General features: G+C 45.7%; 1 protein-coding gene across 1 annotated transcript in view; it reads right to left on the reverse strand.

Moving 5' to 3' along the window:
• The window catches only part of TIAM2 (TIAM Rac1 associated GEF 2), a 552,861-nt gene that overhangs the window by 529,817 nt on the left and 1,419 nt on the right, over window positions 1-21,625 (reverse strand). The window lies entirely within an intron of this gene.

Raw genomic sequence — 21,625 nt, forward strand, 5'->3', positions numbered from 1 at the left:
TGTCCTCCAAGTGTTTTTGAATTTGTAGATAGGCCGCTCTATCTAGTATTTTTAGGAGGAAGGAAACTGTTCTTATGGGTCTATAGTTCATAGGTATGTTTGGATCTAAATTAGGTTTTTCGAGGAGGGGCATAACCCAAGCCTCTAAGGTTTTTGGGTACTGAGCAGCTTTTGAAGGATGCGCTAATCAAGGCAGTGATAAACGGGGATAGAGCTTTTGTTCCTTCCTTAATAACTGAGGCTGGACAAGTATCTCCCTGGCATCTTGAGGGTTTTCAATTGTAGTGACTGGAGAGAAGTAGAAAGTGTGGCACAGAGGAGCTTGAAAATCAGGCAGTTTAAGGCTGAAGGCTGATTTTTACACATTGTTTCAGCGCTTCTTTTTTCGTTGCGCAAGGCTTTGATGTGAGGGGTGAACCAGGAGTTTAAATGAGCAGGTGGCTTTGCTTTACGCTTTTTTAAAGGTGCTACTTTGTCAATGGCTTGGCGTAAAGTATTATTGTAAAGCTCCAATTACGTGGAAGAGTCCGAACTGCAGTTAGGGTGCATGATAATAGGTTGTAGTAAGGGCAATATTTTCTGAATAGCGATATCGCAGTTGTTTCTGGTGAGAGCTGGTAAAACCAATGAGTTGCTCAGGTTGGGTAGGGTACTGCCCTATAAGGTAAAGGATATAATATGGTGGACAGACCATGCGCAAGGAGCATTAGATAATATCTTGGTATTGCAATTAAGGTCGCCAATCCAGTCCAGGATTCTCCGTTTACTGTGCGTAGGCATAGTAATGTGGTGTGAAAAGCCTAGTTCTGTAATGGTATTGGCTAAGGCTGAAGCATTGTTGTCCTTTGGGTCGTGGAGGCCTAGATTAAAGTCACGTAACATGATTTGGGATCCTGGTTTGGTATTCACAGTGAGGAAACGTGTGAAGTCTTCTTCAAAAGAGGATATTAGAACTGGGGGCCTGTACAAGCGGTGGATCATTACAGTTCGTGAGGCTGTGAGAGGCAGTTTAACAGACAGGAGTTCTCCTGAAGGGAATGGTTGATTAGGTAATGCCCCTAGGTTGAGATTGGTTTTGGCAATAAAGACGACTCCACCACCTCTAGATGTTTCTCTGTCTAGTCTGAGGATAGAATAGTTGTCCAGTATGGCAATGGAGTGTGCTGGGCCTGCTGCGGCGTGAAGCCAGGTCTCAGTTATTGCTAAGAGGTTGAGATTGTTCGAAACTAGTAGGTCCGCAATATCTAGTGTGTGGGCTGACAAGGATCTTGCGTTAATGAGTGCTCCCTTGATGAGAGGGGTGTTACCGTCAAGGATACTAGCAGAAATGGGGTAGTTGGCCATAGTGTTTGTGTCCCTATTGACTTTGCAGTTGTCTAGTTTGAGGTTTTTTCTATTAGAATGTGTTGTCTTGGTTGTAGGATTTATTCTAAGGTTGGTTGATGGTAGGTGGGCATTCTTGAAACTAGATCTTAGTCTCAAGTTCCTGATGTGAGAGGGGTAGGGTTGGTTAGGAGTAGGTCTAGCGGCGTATAGCTGGATCCATTGAATAGGCGTGATCAAGCAAGGGTTATTAGCTGTGGTTCCTCGAGTGGTGTTAAATCTATTGGGCTCAGATTGGAGAGCTGGCAAGAAAACAGTGGGAGATATGGTATTGCAGGGTGGTTGTATGGTGGACATGGATAGTGTGATACTAAGTTTATTGGGCCTGAAGGAAGGGTCATAAGTGACCTGCTGTGTGTCGTGCCTTGTAGAGATAACTGAGGCCGCTAAGGCATGTGGTAACATTCTGAGCGAAGAGCATAAGCTAGCAAGCAGTATGCACATAGAACTAGGGGTGTACGAGAGCATAGTTAGGCGAGTCTTATGCTAAAGTGAGGTATATGCTATAAGTGCCTGATCATAGCATTAGACACGGCTTAGGTAGGGATGTCCTATTAACCAGGTGAACGCTGGTTAGGTCTGTTCAGTGGTTGGGTAAGAAAGGATGGTCGGGGCGTTTCGCGAGCTGAGTAGTAACTAGGTTGTTTGTCAGATCTACAGCATTGTGGGCAGCTAGAGAGAAGGCATACTATTACTCAGAAGAGCGTGTTATGCGTGAGAAAGTTGAAGCTAGTGAGCATTAATTGATGGCAATACAGGTCGCAGTCGGCATTCAGAAGGCAATCAACAATCATTTATGGGCCCTGACCTTGCCGGACAATGGTTCCGCCTTGGTGAATGAGCACTTAGGCGCTAGCTAAGTCTGTGATAAGTAGTAACAAATAGCCTTTAGAGGAAGTGCCAAGGAAAGGGCAGTTTGTCATTAGCAGAATGGGAGGCAAAGACAAACAATATGTCATAAGCACGGTTAGGCATAACACGGCAAAACCAATTAGTAGTTACGAGATCAGTGTCAAGGGAGAAGCAAACTGGCATTTACAAGTTCAGTGTCGAGGGCAGGCAAATAACATTTGTAAAACAGGTGGCGAGGAACAGGCCATTAGGCATTAGCCCAGTCGGTAGCAAAGAAGGACACAATATAGCAATTGCGAAATCAATGACGATAGAAAGTAATTAGGTATTTACACGTTAGGCGGTGAAGAGAAATCTAGGATGTGTGAAGTGCATAGCACAATATGAGATGAGGGCAAGATGGTGAGACCAAAAAACCATGATATTCATTGAGCGTTTCACAAGTAAATGGCAGAAACGCTTAGCAGTAAATGTGGATTGCTAAACAGGTAGGTAATATGCATAAACGTGACTATGCGTTAGTCAATCAGGGCAGCCTTTTAGGCAGAGTCTCGTTTATAGACAGGCAATAGAGCCGTTTGACCCCAGTGTTAGATGATAAGTCCTATGGTGCTGTACTTAAAACCAATTGCTGCGTGCATGAAATGGCAGCGCTATGTAGACAGGATGAATGTAGTAGTCGCGCTTAACGTGACCATGCCGGCACTGGTGGGAGGCGTGAACCTTTGTGTCTCTTCGAAGGCATCGCAGTAGAGAACAGATTTCTAGAGTTCTGGATAAGAAGAAAAAGTCAGGGAGGCACTTTGCCAGGGATGGCATGCAGGGCAGCGTGTCATGGTCGGTAGGCTCCAGTGGCCTGAACAGGCACAGACAGGGCTTTGTGAAATCGGGACTTAAAACAAGTGGGCCGGTTCCGCCTACCAGCCAACGCGATGAACTGGTGTAGGGGAAGCTGGCCAATCGGATCATGCGGCAGTGGGCTCTGCTTACTCCTTGTGAGGTGGCAAGAAAGTGGTGGTAGATGCTTTCTCGTGTGTGATACATTCAAAGGTTTACCCACGGATAGAAGGAGAGAATGAACAAAGCTGTGGCAATGTAATTCAATGCAGCATTTAAATCGGGCAATGGTGCAAATTACACAGATATCGGCTTGGGTTGGAGGAGGGCTCAAGTACCCGTGAAGTCGTAGTAGATACGATTATTCCTTCTGCTTCCTTGTAGTTAGATCCTGATGGAGAGGGCTACTGCCCTCTCACTGCAGGGAATGTGATCAATAGTAAGGCATGTTATGATGTGTAAACTCTGGTGACAGTAAAATAATAGCCCTCGGCGAAATACCTTGCAACTTAGTGAACGTGTGATGCCAGTAGCAGGTGTCTACCTTCATTGACTTCAGAATTCTTTGTATTTCTTGGAAGAGAGATTGCAATTGGTCGATGCAAGTCACGGGTCAGCATCCTTTGCCTCGCCAGATGTTTTGAATTACTACACCCATCATCCCTAGCCTGCATAATTAGTCAAGTGTTAATATGATTCTTCGTACTCCGAGACCTGCAGGTTGTAGACCCGTGAAGTGTGAATGCTTTTCCTACTTACCAATGAGGTTTAAGGAACAAGCAACAAGTTTCCTCCAGACCCTTTTAATGGTATTCGCTCTGTATGGAGTGGTGTTGGAGACATTTCCAAAAGTCCACTTGAGGAAAGACTTCATAGAACTATCCCTTGGCATACAGGTCCCCAACTCTTATTATCAGTCTATACTACCCAAAGGATCTTGGTAGAATGGCAGAGCAGCCAGGCGTATCACAGGAGGAAGATGTGAGCTGTAGGTAAGTACACTGAATCCAGTAAGTACAACAGTCCAAAGAAACACACATAAAAGCTTATATTAAAATATACATTCATTATATTTACACAAGAAAGGTAGATAAATACCCAATTCACTTAGTCAACACACACAGGAATTCTGGTATACATGTTTCATCGAAAGATGTTTCACTGAAAAACGTTCATTGATTTTATCGAAAATCCATGTATATATGTTTGGGTGGGATAAAGGGTGAAATTTTGAAAATGGGGGTTTGGTGGGGGACCTCTCCAATAAAAATAAATTACAAAGAAATATTTGGGAATGTTTGGGGTATTTTAAAGGGCAGAAAATGGGGGCTTGGAGGGGACCCCCCCCAATTAAAAAAGAAAATTTGGTACATTCAGTTTACAGGTTTTCAATGAATAGTGTCATAAATCTAAATTGGGTGAAAATGTTTTCAATTAAAAATGTTCATTGAAACATCTTTTCGTTGAAAAGAATTCAGTGAAAGGACATGTAACCAGTAATTCTTAATACTTTTCAAAGGGCATTACTCCAATGGTAGCTGCTTGCGGTAAAATTGTTAGAGTGACACTAATCACAGTTCTACTGGATTATCGGTCCTAGCGAGCACTTGTGTTACTTCACAGATATACAGTAATTGTATTTAGTTATAAAAACCACATAAGAAAGTCTTTTAGGAAGGAAAGGAGTTGGTTAATCACACAGCAGCAGAGCTTAACGTTGCAGAGACACTTTTCAGACTATGTAATGTTTTTAAATTTCAATCCCTAACTATGCTAAAAAGTCAGTGTAGGAGTGGATCCAAAGTCATAAGAAGTAGCAGAACAGCAAAAGTTCCTCAGGATACTTTCAGTCTCTAGGATAAGTTACTAAGCAATATAACACAATGAGGGGGGATCCTGCAAAAGGACTCCCTAAAGGGACACAAGATGGCAAGCTTGGGTCAGAGGTAGAGTGGACACCCTGGACACCTCTTCACGCACTCCAGTCACTCTGGAGCGACTTCTCGATTCAAGGTTATACCTTTCACCCCCAAGGTACGTTAGGTTAGAAGAAATGCTTGTAGCTGGATTCTCCTCTGTGCAGCAACGAATGACCCACTCTCCGGATTCCTAGGTCTGGCGAGGAAAGGAAGGACTCTGAATGGGATGTAGCAGCACTCAGCAGCAGTCTCGAAAGTGGACCCATGGCATGGATTTCTTCATTCTCCTTGGTCGGTCTGCGGTTTTGGCTTCTTTTTCTCAGCACCAACAAAGGACGGTTTTCGCCCAGTCAATCTTCTTTGCTTCTTAAGTCCTGTACTCTGGTGACGGGACTTAGACGAGCCAGATCGTGCCTCTGGGGGACCAACTAGCGCTCACCAAATCTCTGGACGGATTTGGTCTCGCAAAGACATTGCACTGCAAATTGGTTGGAGGTCTCCTGGTATTCACAGTGTGCAGCTCTGGAAAGGCACAGCACTTCGGGAGATGGCTCAATGTGTAATTCAGCTCTGGGCTGGTTGGTCCCACCAGTCAAAAGGGAAGTAGTTGTCCTCTTCGGAGCTCCTCTGTCGAATAAAAAGCGAGGTCAGGACAGCAGTGGTCGCTTCACAGTGATTGGAAGGGTCTGCAGGCGTCTTATCATCATCTTCAGCTTCGACTCTTCTGTTCCAGTGGTCGACTTGCCTTTCACCTAAAGAACCTCGCCCTTTATTCAATTTTCCCCACACACTCCTCTCCAATCGCTCTCAGCATTTTACAGAAAGGGGCGGGTGGCTGTCTGTTTCTTTCTTTGTTTGTTTATTTGGTAATGAGCACCAAACCCTTAGGTAACTGGGCGCAACAGGTACATGGATACTTAAAGCTTAGTTACATACTGGTATGAGTACAATACAAGGTCAAGCAAAAAACAAATACAAGCAGGTGCAGTGGGGGTGTACAGTGGGTTACATACATAAAGAAAGTATATAGGAATATATGGCAAGTATCCAGTGTGGATCATATGTCATTAGAGCGTAGCCGGTTTAGAGTATTGCGCCTAAAGCTGGAACAGGGCTGCCCATTCAGGACAGGGCTGTCCATTCAGGACAGACAGCCAATAGTGGGAACTGGTTCCATTCAGGCACTCAGGCAGACAAAGGGCGGGGGAGCCCCGCTCAATTTTTTAACTATGGCCCTGGGGGCATTGCCCAACCAGTAATGGCCCCACTCCTCGGGTCATATTGCCTAATTATTAACCAAAGATAAAAAGGAGTGTCCAGCTAAGGTTGGATACAAATATCTACTTTATTATTATCACACCAGACAATCTAATAACACTACAAAATACAACCCACACTGTAAAGGAATGCAGAGCACAGACAGTTTCTAAGAAGGAAAAGGGATGCACTCTGGATACTGACAGGAGGGTAGCTGGTATGGTTAATAACCACAATCGTTTTTTAAAAGGTTTCTTGGCTTCAGCAAACCGAGAAAAAGTGACTTTAAAAGTCCCTAGGGGCATTCAAGGAAGTACCAGGGGGACAGAACCACAATGTACCTCTTGCTGTAGTTGTTCTTGGTGATCAACAGCGTTGAGTCGGCTTCAGGGTGCTTTTCAGGCTCCTGTGACGTTTGAGACGGGAGTCAGCGGCGGGAATCAGGCGGCAAAACGGTTCTACGAGAAAAGCTTATTAAATGGCTACAGGCTGGTCTTCACGGCGACTCAGTGTCAGGAATCATTTCAGAGCTGATTGGTGGTTCTGAAGCGCTGATCGAGACGTCTAGGGTTCTTTCAGTGACTGCGGCTTGATGCAGTCGCTCGAGGATTGACGGTGGTCAGCGTTGCAGGCGGCCGCGGATCAAGGAATTCGACTGGCTCGAGAATGTCATTTAAGGCAGGCGTCTGCAGGTGCTTGTCGTTGCACTTCTCCCCACCTCCTCAATGGGCTTCAGTTGTCCTTTAAGGTGGATGGCCTAGAGCTCGGGAGTGTGTTGCTGGCAGCTGCCTTGTCCTTGGTTCCTAGACTTTCTGGCACTGTGAGGTCAACTAGGGCTCCTTCATAGGACAGGAACCACAGAAGGTAAGTAGTTTGCATGTAAGTTTATCTCCAGTTATAAAGTAGAGAAAGCACTGGGACATCCATCCAGCCCAGCACATTAGGTCCAACTGACACCAGTTGAACCCAGCACTCCAAACCTCCACCAACACTCCAACACTCCACATTCCATGTCAGTGACATCACCACTCATCATAACACACATAGCCAAAATCAAGCCCCAGCACAGATTATGACACATCTCCCTCCTTACCACTGACACAACATTAAACCCATAATAGAGACCCACTCTGCTAGAACACAACACTTTGACTGCAACACTGCTCACCAACCACAAAGATGGAAGGACACCCCAATCATCACAAAGCAATAAACAGCTCACCCCAGCTCAGAAAAACTCCCACTGAGACAAACTGCTACGCCACAAAAATCTCCAAGATCTTTAAAGGAAAACACAAAGAAATTAAACTCAACCACAGGCCCTCCCCCAAAGCCTGAACCCCACTCAGCTATAACACCCGCTAAAGAACAACAACAATGGAAGGAACCAAACAACGCATCCTTCCCCGGTGGAGACCCCACACACCACAACCAAACTAGCCCACTCAACTTCTAAGCCCCACACAGACATGTGGCCACCAAGACTATGTCCAACTCAGAAACTCCAAACAAAAACTCTGATCCTACTGCCAGACATCACATCAACACACTATCCCCATAACAAAACATAGACAGCACCTCACTGCCCCTTAACCGAAACATAGACAGCACCTCACTACCCCTTCACGGACCATAGACAGTACAAAACTTCCCCTTAACCCCCTAGACAGCACCTCACTGCCTTTACTACAACATAGACAGCACCTCACTGCCCTTGACCGCCCAGAGACAGCACCTCACTGCCCCTTAACCAAAACATAGACAGCACCTCACTGCCCCTTTACACAACATAGGCAGCACCTCACCGCCCTCAGAAATCACCAGACAGCACCTCACTGCCCCTTAAAATCCCAGACAGCACCTCACTGCCCTTGAAAATCACCAAACAGCACCTCACTGCCCCTTCCAATCACCCTGACAGCACCTCACTGCCCTCTAACAATCACTGACGGCTCTCAAACATATGACCAGGGGACATACCCCTACCAACAAACATAAAACACAGGATACATATAAAACCCCACAATAACCAAAACACATAAAATCTATGGCGTCACAGTTCCCTGCGCCAACCCCACAACAACATGTCCATGAAATGCGACGGCAAGTAAATGCAAAGCAAATGAAAAGCAAATGAAAATTACATGGCGCTAAAGTCCCCTGCACTGACCCCGCAACCACATGTCCAAAAATAATGACATGGCTCTGGCATGGCGCTACAGTCCCCTGCGCCGACCCCGAACCCTGGAAACATACAACCAGACCCGCAACTGCGACCCATAACCCACAGCACAAAAGAGAAAACCCAGGGACATACCATAGAGGGCAGGCCACAACACTGAGATGACATTGCAAAATTCACTACTACAGGCCCAAAACCGTTAACATTAACCCAGGCCCAACCCCAAAAGGCAACTACCCCCGAGGCCACAACAAACACCACGAAAATTACAGGCCTCACAACACTTACCCGACTTAGTCCTTCGCAACGGTGCACGTCTTGATCCACCGGCAAATGCTCCCAATGTTCTTCTCGATGCACACCACCATACTCCTGAATGGACCCCATAGGTCGGTATCCAACCCCCTCAAACACTGCGCAAACATATGACACTTGTTCCCGCAACCGCCGTCCTCAGGACCAGCCGCACGATTAAATAAACAAATTCCTCCAAGCACCACCGACCGTGCACAGTTCAAACGGCACTCCTCAGATCTCATGGTTTCCTGCCACTGCTCCGCCCTGGCTCAGGAAATCAATGGGACCATACCGCCATCACTGTAAACGCTGCATTCCAAGTGAACGCCACTGCTGCATCCAATGTTGCATTCCAGCTGATAATGCTGGAACGCCAGGCCTCCACCCACCAACGCTGGCCCACCTCCAGCCGACGTCATCACAGTAGACGACGGCACAAAAGAAAACATCTCCTGCCAGCATATATTCATCGGCGTCTCCCACGTCGCCCTTCCTCATCTGTTCTGCAGTCCTGCATATATACACACCGAAACAGGCTTGCTCCATGCTGGAGCACCTCACAGCCCTACGCGCCACAATGCGCAGGACCCGACCTGCACCAGGACAACAGCCGGCACACCACAAGCTTTCTCCAGCCCTGGACAGCTCCTCCTCCGACTCCACAGGGCCCCACTGTTTAGGCCCCTCCACAGCTACTGCAACCGCCCAGCTTGCAGTATAATAACAGCCGCTCCTCAGGCTGCCTGGACTGGACTCTCAGGATCCTCCTCAGAATCCGCTGCACTCCTCTGTGCCCTCCTCCGTGGTGACCTAGCGAGAGCCAATACACAGCCCTCAACCTCTGAGGGAGCCACCGCAGTCCCCTACGGCACCTCCGCTGGACAACTGGACAGCTCCACCAGGGTCCGCACACCGCCCGCCATTCCAGACAGTGGGCCGCCTCAGCCCCGGCACCGCCTGGCAGTTCCACCTTATGGACCACTGACATTCGTGCTCCGCCGGAACAGGACTCCACATGTAGACCTTCACTGCACCTCCCGGCCTGCAGCTTCCTGCTGCTGGATGGATGTCTAACTGGAAGGCAGCACTTTCACAGACTGCCCCTTCCCAGCAGCAGCATTCTCGTCGCCAGTGAGGTAAACTAAGCCTCCTTCATAGGACAGGAACAACAGATGGTAAGTAGTTTGCATGTACGTTTATTCTCCAGTTATAAAGTAGAGAAAGCACTGGGACATCCATCCAGCCCAGCACATTAGGTCCAACTGACACCAGTAGAACCCAGCACTCCAAACCTCCACCAAGACTCCAACACTCCACATTCCATGTCAGTGACATCACCACTCATCAAAGAAACACATAGCCATAATCAAGCCCCAGCACATATTATGACACACTCCTTGTCCATGGGGCTTGCTGCAGAGCCTAGCAGCAAGTGGCTGAGTACCAGTTCTGAAGTGGTTGGAGGACCTTCTGAGTTCTCTTGCTTCCCTCTTTGGATGTTCCTGGCCTTCCTTCACTAGCAGAAGTTGTAAGGCAGAGTGTACCTTCAGCCAGGGTCCAAAGAGGAGTTCTTCTACGTGCTTGTTCAGATGATCTGCCTGAAAGAAGGGCTCCAGCGCTCTCAAAGCCAAGTCGGCCACAGTGATTGGTGTAGGGTGAGCCAACCTTAGTGAACCAAACCTGGGGTACCTTCCAACAATTTTCTATGTGTGAGGTCATAACCAGAGTGCTTTGCAACAGAAAAGGGTAAGGGGGTCCTACAGAAACAAGAGGTGTCCCAGAGCTAATATGGCTGAACCCTTCTCTCAACAGAGGGAGTTCTGGGCTCCCTCCCCTGTGATACTAGGTCCCACCCACCTTCTTGTCTTTTGAGATCAAAGCGTCTGTCTGGTTAATGGTTCTCCCTGTGTGGTTCCTTTTTAAAGCACTAGATCTCCCCTGAAGATGCAGAGACCAGACTCTCTGGCTTCTGCAAACCACTTTCTTGTATTTTATGAATGGGGTCTAGCAGGCGTGGTCTACTGCAACAAAAGACTCAGACATGTCAGTTCACTGTCATTGATACTGAGAGGCGGGAAATGCGCTTAATACCAGTGAGTGGTTTCTAAGCACAGGATCGGTTTTCGAACCTGTGTTGCGCCACATTGTCTTGCTTCCAAGAGAAACGAGTTGCTCCTGAGCCATCCTTCCTCCCTTCCGGTTAACACAGTTACATATGAAAGATTTATTGGGGTTTCTGTCTCCTTTGTTATCCTCGGGAGCCAGGCCCCCCCCTGGGGTCCGTTTAAAGTACCCTCTAGTGGTATGTTAATCGCTGCCACCAGCTGCAGGGCTAACAAATGAGCAGGGTGGTTCCATAGAGCCCTTGTTAGTTAATTAGGCTGTCCACGACAAGGGGAAGCTTTTCTCCCCTCCTTTGGATGACATTATGCTCTCATCTCCTGTCATATTCCAACTGAATATGACAAGGGTGGATTGTATCTGTTGGCTGTGTCCATGGCGGAATACACAGGTCTATGCGTTTGTTGTGGTGTGAACATAGGAAAATGTGTGTGGATTAGCCCGACAATTTTCCTGGGGCAGGTCTACCATTATCCATTTACAAAAAAATTCTAAAAGCCAAGGCGAGCCGACATCCACCATGTGGATGGTCGAATTCCTCACAGTACTCTTATGCTTTCGTTGGACCTCACTGTCCCCCATATCTGACAGGCTGCATTGATGGCTTTCAACCAGGATCACTGCTTCTCTGGGCAGTACTGGGGTGGTGTGGTTACAAATAGGACACACAGGGGGAAAGGAGGAGGGAAGCGGTTACCTTCATTTAACCATATTTTTTCCAGCTTTTTTCCAGCTTTGGGGACCTTGAGTAGCAGCCTCCTTGAAGACCCCCCCCCCCCTTCTACCACCCCACCTTTTCTACCACCCCACCTTTTGGGCTATTGCTTGCCAGTGTAATTACTAATTTCCCAGAGGGAATATAGTGCATTGGGTCTGTAAGGACTACTGCACAGGCACACTGACAACTCCACCTAATAGCAGATCTCCTATAGTTCAGAAGTAAAATAAAGGACTTTCCTATTAAAGTGGTTCTTTCACTCTTTTCTGGTTGGCTCTGACGAACTTGACCAGTACCCCCTCCCCTCCTCTTCACTGCGTTTTCACACAATATCATGCACTGCATTTTATTTAGAGCAATATTTCTGTATTATTGATAACTTAATGTTACTGTTTATTTAGCTTCAAACTATACATCTTGTGTACAAGGTACCTTTGAAAAGAGTGTTGCTGCCCTCTTGGGTCCAATGCTCTTGATAATGGATAAATCTAAAGTCTCAGTAATATTCTTGTCCTTTAATAGCACTGGGTAGACTCCCATGGAAATGTATGCTGGGTTTTAGCACATGTTTTATACGATCATTTTGAATGCCTACTGTTTGATGTCGCTCTGCTCATTATCCTACCCTATCAGACAGTCAGACAACACGTACGGGCACATGCCCAATGAGTTATCCCAGAGTAAAATGCTCTCCCAGAGGAAGAGTGCTGTTTACCCACATCACTTTCAATACAACTTATTCCCAGAAACTGAATTATCAAAGGGCATCCTCACACACCACTAAATATTATGGGATGAGGCAGCAACAAGTGAACAAACAACAAACAACGGTGATGGAGTAAGATCCAGATGAACCAAGACAAGCTATTCATAAAAAATAAAAATTCAGCAGAGAAATGGTTGGCAGAAATTGGCCTGGGTAGAAAAAGCTCTAAAATACAATATGTGTGCAGGCAATAAGAATATAATGAGAATTAGCATTTTTGGAGTCCAGAGTGCCAGACTCCTTGACCAAAACATCTCACATTCCACTAGCGACGAGTGTTACAATATATAAGGACTTTATAACAAAATAAATACATCACTTCCAGTCAGGGGTCAACTCAAACGTGCATCCAAACGACCACCTCATTACGTCTGTGACCCTCTTAAAGCAACGCCCAAGACCAGCTTCTGAACAATGCGAGTGGAGTCAGCGTCAGCAGGATAAAGCGTCTTACCTTTACTTATGCGCCCACCTGTCCACAAAGACTTAATATTCCAGAGTCATTATGTCTATCCTTCCTAGGCAAGCAGAAAAAGTCCGTATAACTCCATGTAAATAATAATAATATTTCGGTGCACAAATCATGGTGTCCACCCAAAGAGGTCGTCGGCAGTGAAGAGGTCGATACTTGAACAAACTAAAAAGGAGGCGATACGCTCTGCTGGTTCAGAGAGGTTATTATGAGGATCCCCACTCTGCGGCCGAACAGAGCTGTAACCATGGCATCAAGAAAGGCGTCCGATTAGGTGTCTGAGCCCTGTCGGGAACAATGGCATTCTCTGCAGGGTGACAATGACCATCTGTATGTTATCAATTGCTTGGCCAACTGCTAACAGTTCCGAGGTGACAAAGCCGGTCCATCGCAAGGAAAATCCAACTGCAATAATTAGGGGATTTCGGGGATTAGGCTCAGAGCACAACGGTTCCACTACAGGCCGAATACAGTCGCAAGCTTTGGTTGCTTGACAGATAAGGAAGGGTTAATTACCACTTTTCACAACGTGTCAGAGAGCAACGTAGTAAAACAAAACGAGTGAGATGCTTTGAAGGTGTGTGCAGTATGGAAAACAAGTCAATAGCATATTTACCAAAAGATTGGATTTCTCTTCACCCAGCTCCATGGAATGCCCCCAGCAATATCCTGGTTTAACAACACTATATCATGGCTTAACAACACTGCTGTAACTGCTGTTGCTTTTCTGCCTTTGTAACTGAGCATATCGCTAAAATGAACACGCACGGACTGGATTCCCATCCCACGAGCAGATCTGCGTAATTTTCACTTCCTGAAACCTGATCGGCCAACACAGCAGGGGAGATTAGGTTTCTAAGAGATCAGACGAGAGATGGCCAAACGTTCCTCGATGCCTGCGAGTGTTGGTGGTTAATTATTCCAGAGGCACTGCAAGGCGAGAAAGCTCTGCCTTTCAAAGATTTCTTCTTGAAATGAATGGATGTAGTCGTGGCGATGCTACTGATGGGGAAGTAGGGCAAGGGGTTTAAAATTACCTGGTTGTGCACTTGGAGACAATGCAAAGCTCTAAATGCAGGGAGCCGCATGATCACGAAGGCGAAGATCAAGACCCCAGAGGGGTCAGAGCAGCCCACAGGCACTGCTGATGATTAATATGGTAGAGCATGAGGCCTAAGTAGATAATAGTGTATTCAATGTGCGAGCTGACCAATGAAGAGAGTTTAAGGAGATGCATATTTCAGCATAGGGTTCAAAGGTGCAAGAACCTGCTGTTACATTTCAATTCGTGGGACCACATAGAGTTTGGCATCAAACAAAACAACCACGTTTTTCCCTTTTTGACATTGTAAACTCTGGCCCAAATAAGACCCATACTACCAGGATTACCATTTTAAGAATAAACATACAGATGCCAGGACTCCGTGCGAGCTTTACTGGTGTGGTACTAAAACAGCGTAAATGTCACCCATTTGTTGGCACCTACAGATATAGGAAATGCAGGTACATTTTCTTTATTTCATGGTTCAGGGCAAGGGCTCATCTGGAGGGCATTGATGATTCCTTCTGAAGTAGGGGGACCATTGGAATCTCCACCCCTGTGGACTGATTGAATGGCCACCCAATGAGACTAGCCGAGGCAAAAGTTAAAGGAGAATAATTAGAAAAAGAAGGGAGATGGCGAAGTAGAAGCTGAGGGACCTCTCAGAGGGCTCTCTGAAACCAGGACGGCAAGGCATGCCAGGAAATATGGGTACTGACTCCTACAGCGGAGTGCATACTGTTTTCACAATGCCCGGGCAGCATCAGAGAGGCAGCCCAAGAAGGAAGACATGGTATCATTGGTCCAAAACTTGGTGGAGTGGTTAATCAGGAGTTACAGGGGGGACGGGGGCAGAGCTGGCACCCAATCAACAGAGGAGCAATGGCTGAAGGAGGCAGTGAAATGCATCATGTGCATGTCATCACGCTCGGAGCTCAGTGGTGTGCCCCCTGCCTGGATCTGACACCCTCAGGTGTTCCATGAAGGATGGCATTGTATACACCGAAGGAGCTTCACTCTAGAGAACCTGCGAGACCGGTGGAGCAATGTGGCGCATTCCTGCACCTTACTACTCATTAGCCAGGCTAATTCAGTGAGGGGCATGATCAGCAAGCAACACCCCCGATGCTGTGAGAAGATGCTGCACAGAACACTGGTGCACTGTGTCGAAGAAGAAAGAGGGATAAGCCAACACTCTGATGATAAAGCTGCAAAAGGGCGGACAGCAAACTATCCTTGTGCAAAGCAGGTGCGGAAGGCAAGTGGAGCCCATAGGGTGAAGATCTCTCGACAGCCACCACCAGCATGTCAGGAGTTTGAAGAGGGACCAGAGAAGACAGTATACTATGCAAGTCATCCACCGCCAGAGACATTGAAGGTCTAATTTAACCTGCCCACACAGGCAGGGTTCAAAATTGATGGGAGATGAGAGCTATTTAGCTCCTGCTTGTAACCTAGAAGAGCCTGGGTAGCTTGACACCAACAGCTACCAGGAGCTACTTTTGTCTCCCTGGGCAAATTGATGCAGACAAACACAGCTATGTCAATTTAACTCTGTGCTTGGGAAAATCTATGAATAAACATTAGGACACATTTATTCAACACTTAGAGCCCGATTCACAGAGCGTTTCCCTATGGGATTGTATAATGGCTTCAGTGAATCAGGCCCTCAAAGTATAAGGGGTCATACATAATGGACAAACGTATATGTCTGCATCTTATGTAAAAGTTAGATTTGCGGAACACTATGCACTAGCTCCTTGTTCCCAAGTGAAAGCTCCTAGTCACTGGTTAATGCTGGAAACTCAGGAGCTACTTTAAACTCCTGCTTATACAATCTTAATTTCGATCCCTGCATAGGCCAACCCCCAGCACTCAGCCTGGGCGCTTAGTTGCGGACTGCATCACAGAAATATATTGGTGTGTCGCTCATTTGAGGGGATGATTTTGTTAAAAGATCAAAAATGCTAAGATAAAGCATGAAACTGTGGCTGTGCTATTCCAAGCAGGGATAAAATGGTAGGCTAGAGCAAGCATATCCCTGGTGTGTTGCATAGACATAGTCCTTCCTTGGTTGCATTCTCCAGTCTGTGCTGTTGGGGGTTCTCTCTTGATCTACGGGTGGGCGGAAGAGGGGAATGCAAGCTCGTGCTCGAGACACCTTGGGTATTTGGAGAATTAAAGCAGTGGTGGGGAGAGTAATGTCATCAATGCCCGCTATGTACCTACTTGAATGAGGACCCCCAGTTGGAAACCCCTTCTTATTAACACACATTGCAATCTTGAATAGAACATTTCCATCTATGGGTTGAAACATTTCAGGCGTTGGCTGGCTCATTTTATTCCTTGACACCAATTGATCATTTTTTCAGAGATACAGGATACTATACAGTGGGTGGAGTTCATTTCTCCAGCCACCCCCATGATTACCAGGTAGCTGCCAACAACAGAACTCAGGTTGTGATCTTCTTATGTTGTCTCCTTACGCAGGTTGCTATATATATATATATATATATATATATATATACATATATATACACACACATACACACTTTTTATTTTTTTGTATTTAATCCAAAAAAAGATTTTTACAAAGTGTACATTTTGTCATGGACTTTTCATAAAAGATCTTGTCTCTCTTAAAATCATCCTCGGCAAATGTACTGCTTCCAGTATCTTGTATGTAGCTATTTGCCATTTCGTTTTGTCTCCTCCAATCAAACGAGACCAACATATTTGTTCGTCCGACATAATAAAATTCGAGAAGATGGGGCTTAAGTATCGTTCTGTTTAAATGTGGTTTGCAGCACATTTTAGGAGTAAGTGACAAATTGATTCTTTTTCTTGTGTCTTGCAGAAACGGCAAAAATGTGTTTCAGTCTTGCCTCTAATGGCCAAGATCTCATTCGTCGGCAAGTTGAGGCGGGCACGTAGCAACATGTCTCTCCCCTTCCTAGAAGAATTTCTTGTTGTATTCTTGGAGCTCGTTGACCTTTTTGGTCTTTGGAGGCAGGTGTGTGGTTAGTTTGTTCTTTCCTGCTGTTTCCAGGGTTGATATCCAGTCGAGCTCTCTTATTTTTGCGAGTATTTTCTTCGGATTATTGATTAATGTTTCTTCGTCGGCCTGTATCTGCTCCAACACTGCGATGTTCTATTCTTTCCAGTTTATGAGCCGTTTGCTGGTGTTTCATCCTATTTCCTGATTTACAAGATTGTAAATTGACGGAGGATCCGCCATCCGACATTTCCTGTATAGCATTAGTGTTGATTGTACCACTGTATTTTTGAGAGACGGTAAACTAAGCTCTAGGCGGATCGAAGCCCCCGAAGTGGAATTCGGTAACGTCATCACTTTCCTCCAAAATTTTGCCTCCAGTTTTGACCAGATGTTAGTAGGTAGGTTAATCATTGCATCTCCTCCATATGTTAGTGTTGGCATCACCTTTTTCTTGTAGAATTCTCGTACTGGAATTAGTGAATATCTACCAAATCTTGTGTCTATGGCCCTGGCTTGGGCTGCCATTTTGTTGACTTTCATTGTTAAAGCTGCTTACATCGCTTTGTCCTGTTTTGAGGAGTCTAATGTGACTCCTAGATATTTGAAGTCAAAAACTCTTTCGATCGGCGTTCCTGCCAAGTTTAATCGTGGTTTTTCTTTTTTTTCCTCAAAGAAGCCTCGAATGTCAGGAATTTGTTTTTTTTTACGTTGATCTCCAATTTGTTTTTTTGCATGTAGCTTTATAGATTTGTCAATTGATGTTGTAGTCCTATCGGTGTGTAGTCCAGTAGGACAAGGTCATCCGCATATATAAGTCTCGTTATTGAAGTTTTGCAGAGTTTTGGTGGAAATTATTGTATTTCTGTGTCTTCTTTGTTAAGGTCACCAATAAATGCCAGGAAGAAAGCCGGCGCCAAAGGGCACCTCTGTTTCACACCTTGTGCTGTTGCAATTGGAGATGACAAAAGTCCATTTTGATCCAGACGGATGCACATATATATAACATCCATTTTAGCTGGTCTGGGAAGAGGGAGGGATGAATTGTTCCCACCTCTAATGTGGGGTCAAGCACCCCTTATAGAGAAAACAAGCATTGGCAATGGGCTTTTGTCTAGGCATGGGAAAGGCACTTGTCAGTCACTGCTGTAGTGGTATTAACTGGGCATTTATGGTAGCAGGTGCGAAATGGTGCAAGTACCAGGGCATTTAATGCCTGGCAAACGCCTAATACTTATACACAAGCCAAAACTGTTGGAGTTGCCAATGCTAGTTTTTACCAGGACTTCAATGAAGGACATGCCTAGTTACTTATAAATCAAGTGGCTGAAAGCAGACCAGGTTAAGATATTTGTATTAGACCAATAACAGGTTAACAGGTTCAATTAAGCCATTGATGGTCAGAAGGTTTTGAAATAAACACTGGCAGGCACTTCCAGTGCAAAGATTGATGGTAAGGCTTGAATAAAGCGAGCTCAAAGAGTTCCGATCAGGGGTGTTTTGGGTTGGAGAGGCGGGAACTGCGTGGGAATGGCCATAGGGATTAGCATGGCCACGTGCAGTCCATGGGTGTTGAAATAATAAAACACCTACAAGCTGTGCACCCCTCCAAATATGCAATTCCCCCCCCATCTGTACTCTAATGCAATAGTTTGGGCTTATAGGTGGCGTATACACTAGGTCTTCCAGTAAAGGTAGAGCATGGAATGCCATCTCTGCAAGGCCATCAATTGGGCCGAATAACATTGTTTTCTGATATTTTTTTTTTAATTTAGCCTTTGGATATTAAATCGCCTAACCTTTGAGCTTTTCTGAATCTCAGTTACATAAAGAAAATAAAGTGAACTGCATATACAACAAAAACTCTAAACCATAAATTAACTTACACACCTGTTCCATGGAGCACCTCCTGTGACGAACATGGGCTTCAGCATACGAAAAAGTGAAGTTCGAGAGTCACGGTGGGAAACCACAGAAGCTGGCAATGCGCTACCAGCTTTTTCCCTCTGGCTACCTTTGTTTGCACCTTGACATCAGCTTTGACAGACTGGCCTACAGGGTAATGTCCAAAGTGCAGGCTCAAGATGCTTGTCTGTGCCAGCTTTTTTGGTCAAAGTTGGTCTATTTTTTGGCCAGTGGTCTAGCTTTCTCAGATACTTCACTGCACAGCTAGTAGTTTAGTAGTTTTGACCAGTGATACTGAACAAATATACTTTCAAATGCAGTTTGTAACACATTTTAACCTAAAAAACTCCTCCTTTGGTACTACTCAGTACATCACAAAAGGAATTAATTGCAATTTGCAACTGTAGGCCATTTTTTCATAGGTGCCCAAGTCAATTGTATGTGGCAGTCCATCCCTGCACGGTGATATGGAATGAGTTTGGTTAACCTGCCCGGTTCTGATGGGAGTAGGAGGCTCTCATGCACCTACAGCTCACCACACACCCCAGTCTTTTTTTTCTCGTGTGGAGAACCTGCAAGTCAAAACAAGCAACATGCATGCTTTTTGGTGGAGGATGGCATCATAGTGCACTGTCTGACTGTTCTGCGGTGTACACCAATAACAGACAAAAAGAGCAAAGGATTTGGCAGTTTCAACTCTTGGCTGATATAAAATATTGAGTTGATGGGATCCTTTGCTGCAACATGGAGTATTTTGAGTTGGATGATGATGCCTGTCACCAAATACTCAAACTCTGAGGCCCCCAGATTTGACTCATAAGTGTACTGTAGACCGGAAGTTACCTTGCTAGCCTTAGTCAAAAAGAATTGAAGAATTTGAATGAGGGCCCTTTGTGGATATTGACTAGTCGCTGGTGCGCAGGCGCGATGGAATGTTTCACAGTTAGGAAGCAGGAATCCAGAACAGGAATCCAGAACATGTCGCACTCACACATAGTCGGGTCTCTCGGGCCCCAAAGGTCGCAGCAACCTGACTTGCGTCGTTGGGGTCAGACTTGTGTTCGTAAAATATTACACTGCAATTTTCTCTGTCAGCGTACCCACAAAGAAAGGTCCCATGAGGAATAGGACTGGGGTACGCCTAAATAAGAAAACCATACTTCAGAATTGACACCTAAAGCCCAGTTACCAAACACGTTTAATAATAGCAAAACCCCATTGGAAAACGTTCTGTGAATTATGCCCTTAGTCTTTTAAACTAGCAGCAAACTGGCAAAAATACTTGTTAAAAAAAAAATTTAAAAAAAAATCGAGCATACAATGTGCCTCTGTGGCTACCATGCTTTCCTATCAAATGTAGACGAACCTCCCCACAGCTGGGCAAGAACAGCACGCGCCCTTCAGGATGTTGACACATGTGTGAAGCGGAGCGGGTTCCATTAGCAACCACGTTTTCCGCATCCCCGCCTAGCAACAGGCCACGAATGTGAATTCCAGGTTTCCACCCAATCCAACCACCTTGAAATGAAAATACCTAACTCTGGAAGAAAAGTAACACTGGCTCTGCACATTTTTCAAAATTACAATAATCTAGCTGCCAGGATTTTCCAAATCCGTCACCATGGACAGAGCGCTGCCACCTTTGTGATGAATGTGGTCTACGTGGATTCCTGGGAAGTCTCCCATACAGGAGGCTCATTGCTGAGTAAAGCAACCTTGAGATGGGAACTAGTTTGGTAAATTCGTTTTGCTATTGGACGGGTGCGAAGTAGCAGAGTACTAGTGACTGGAGAACACTTTCAATAAAAGACCATGGTAAATTTCAAGCAATCTGGCATAGTCCGATCCTCTTGTGTCATCCCAGACTGCAAAAGAAATGGAAAGGATGGCACACCTAGACACAACACATGTAGATTGGTACCTTTCAGGTGGTTTTCCCTACAGCAACTTCCATTAGCCCCAGCAACCTGAAGGATCATGGCCGTTATAGGCCAAAACATCTGGTGGATAACATTTTTCCAATCCCTGTCCTAAAGCAGTTAGGTGGACGTGTGGTCTGGCAAGTGACCAAGAGAAAGCAATGCTGATACAAACAGTTAAGACTTGTGGAGCTGAAGCAGAAACTCAGGAAGCACACAGTGTCTTGTACAGGATCTAGAGCTGATTGCCTTGGAAAAACTCAGATAAACTCAATTAGACGAAAGGCTGTGTGGGGAGCGCGGTGAGTTCTGGGGTGAAATATCACATTTTATACAGTGCTTCAAGCCGGATTCCTCCCTCTTCTAGGCACTAAGATATAATATATAATATATATGTGCCCATTGAGCACATCAATAGTGAGGCCCACCCCAGAGCAGCATGTCCATTTCTGGAGGCCACAACTCCAAGTGATAGAAACCAAGGTCTGCTTAGTTTCAGTCCAGAGACGAGCTGCCAATATAGTTCCAAGGAGGCAGACCCCAGGGATGTCACACAGAGAAACAAGAAACGATCGGATCATACACGAGACTGTAAGTGGGATACAATGAACACAAATACAAATGCAATATGCATACACTGCCAGAACGGAGAAAGAGAGGAGAGGGGATGCCGAGACATTCATAGGTTTCAGTGAAATAATGCAGTACAAAAGGCAAGCATAAGGCAGTGGAAAGGCACTCCTGGGATTGAAAGCGGCACTAATCGAAATTACACCATATTTGTTTGTAAACGTCTGATTCCCCCGTCTCCCCCCCCCGGCCTCCCATCCTTCCCCCTAAGCGATGTCTAGTTTCAAGCATATGGCGTTAAGCTCCCACACATACCCATTGCCGGAACGAAAGCTTAACCGCGCAGCTATCTAACTGGCTTACACATGATAGGAGTTTTATGGACGACAT

This window comes from Ambystoma mexicanum, chromosome 4q (genome assembly GCF_040938575.1).
Source record: "Ambystoma mexicanum isolate Mex_15411 chromosome 4q, UKY_AmexF1_1, whole genome shotgun sequence".
NCBI lineage: Eukaryota > Metazoa > Chordata > Amphibia > Caudata > Ambystomatidae > Ambystoma > Ambystoma mexicanum.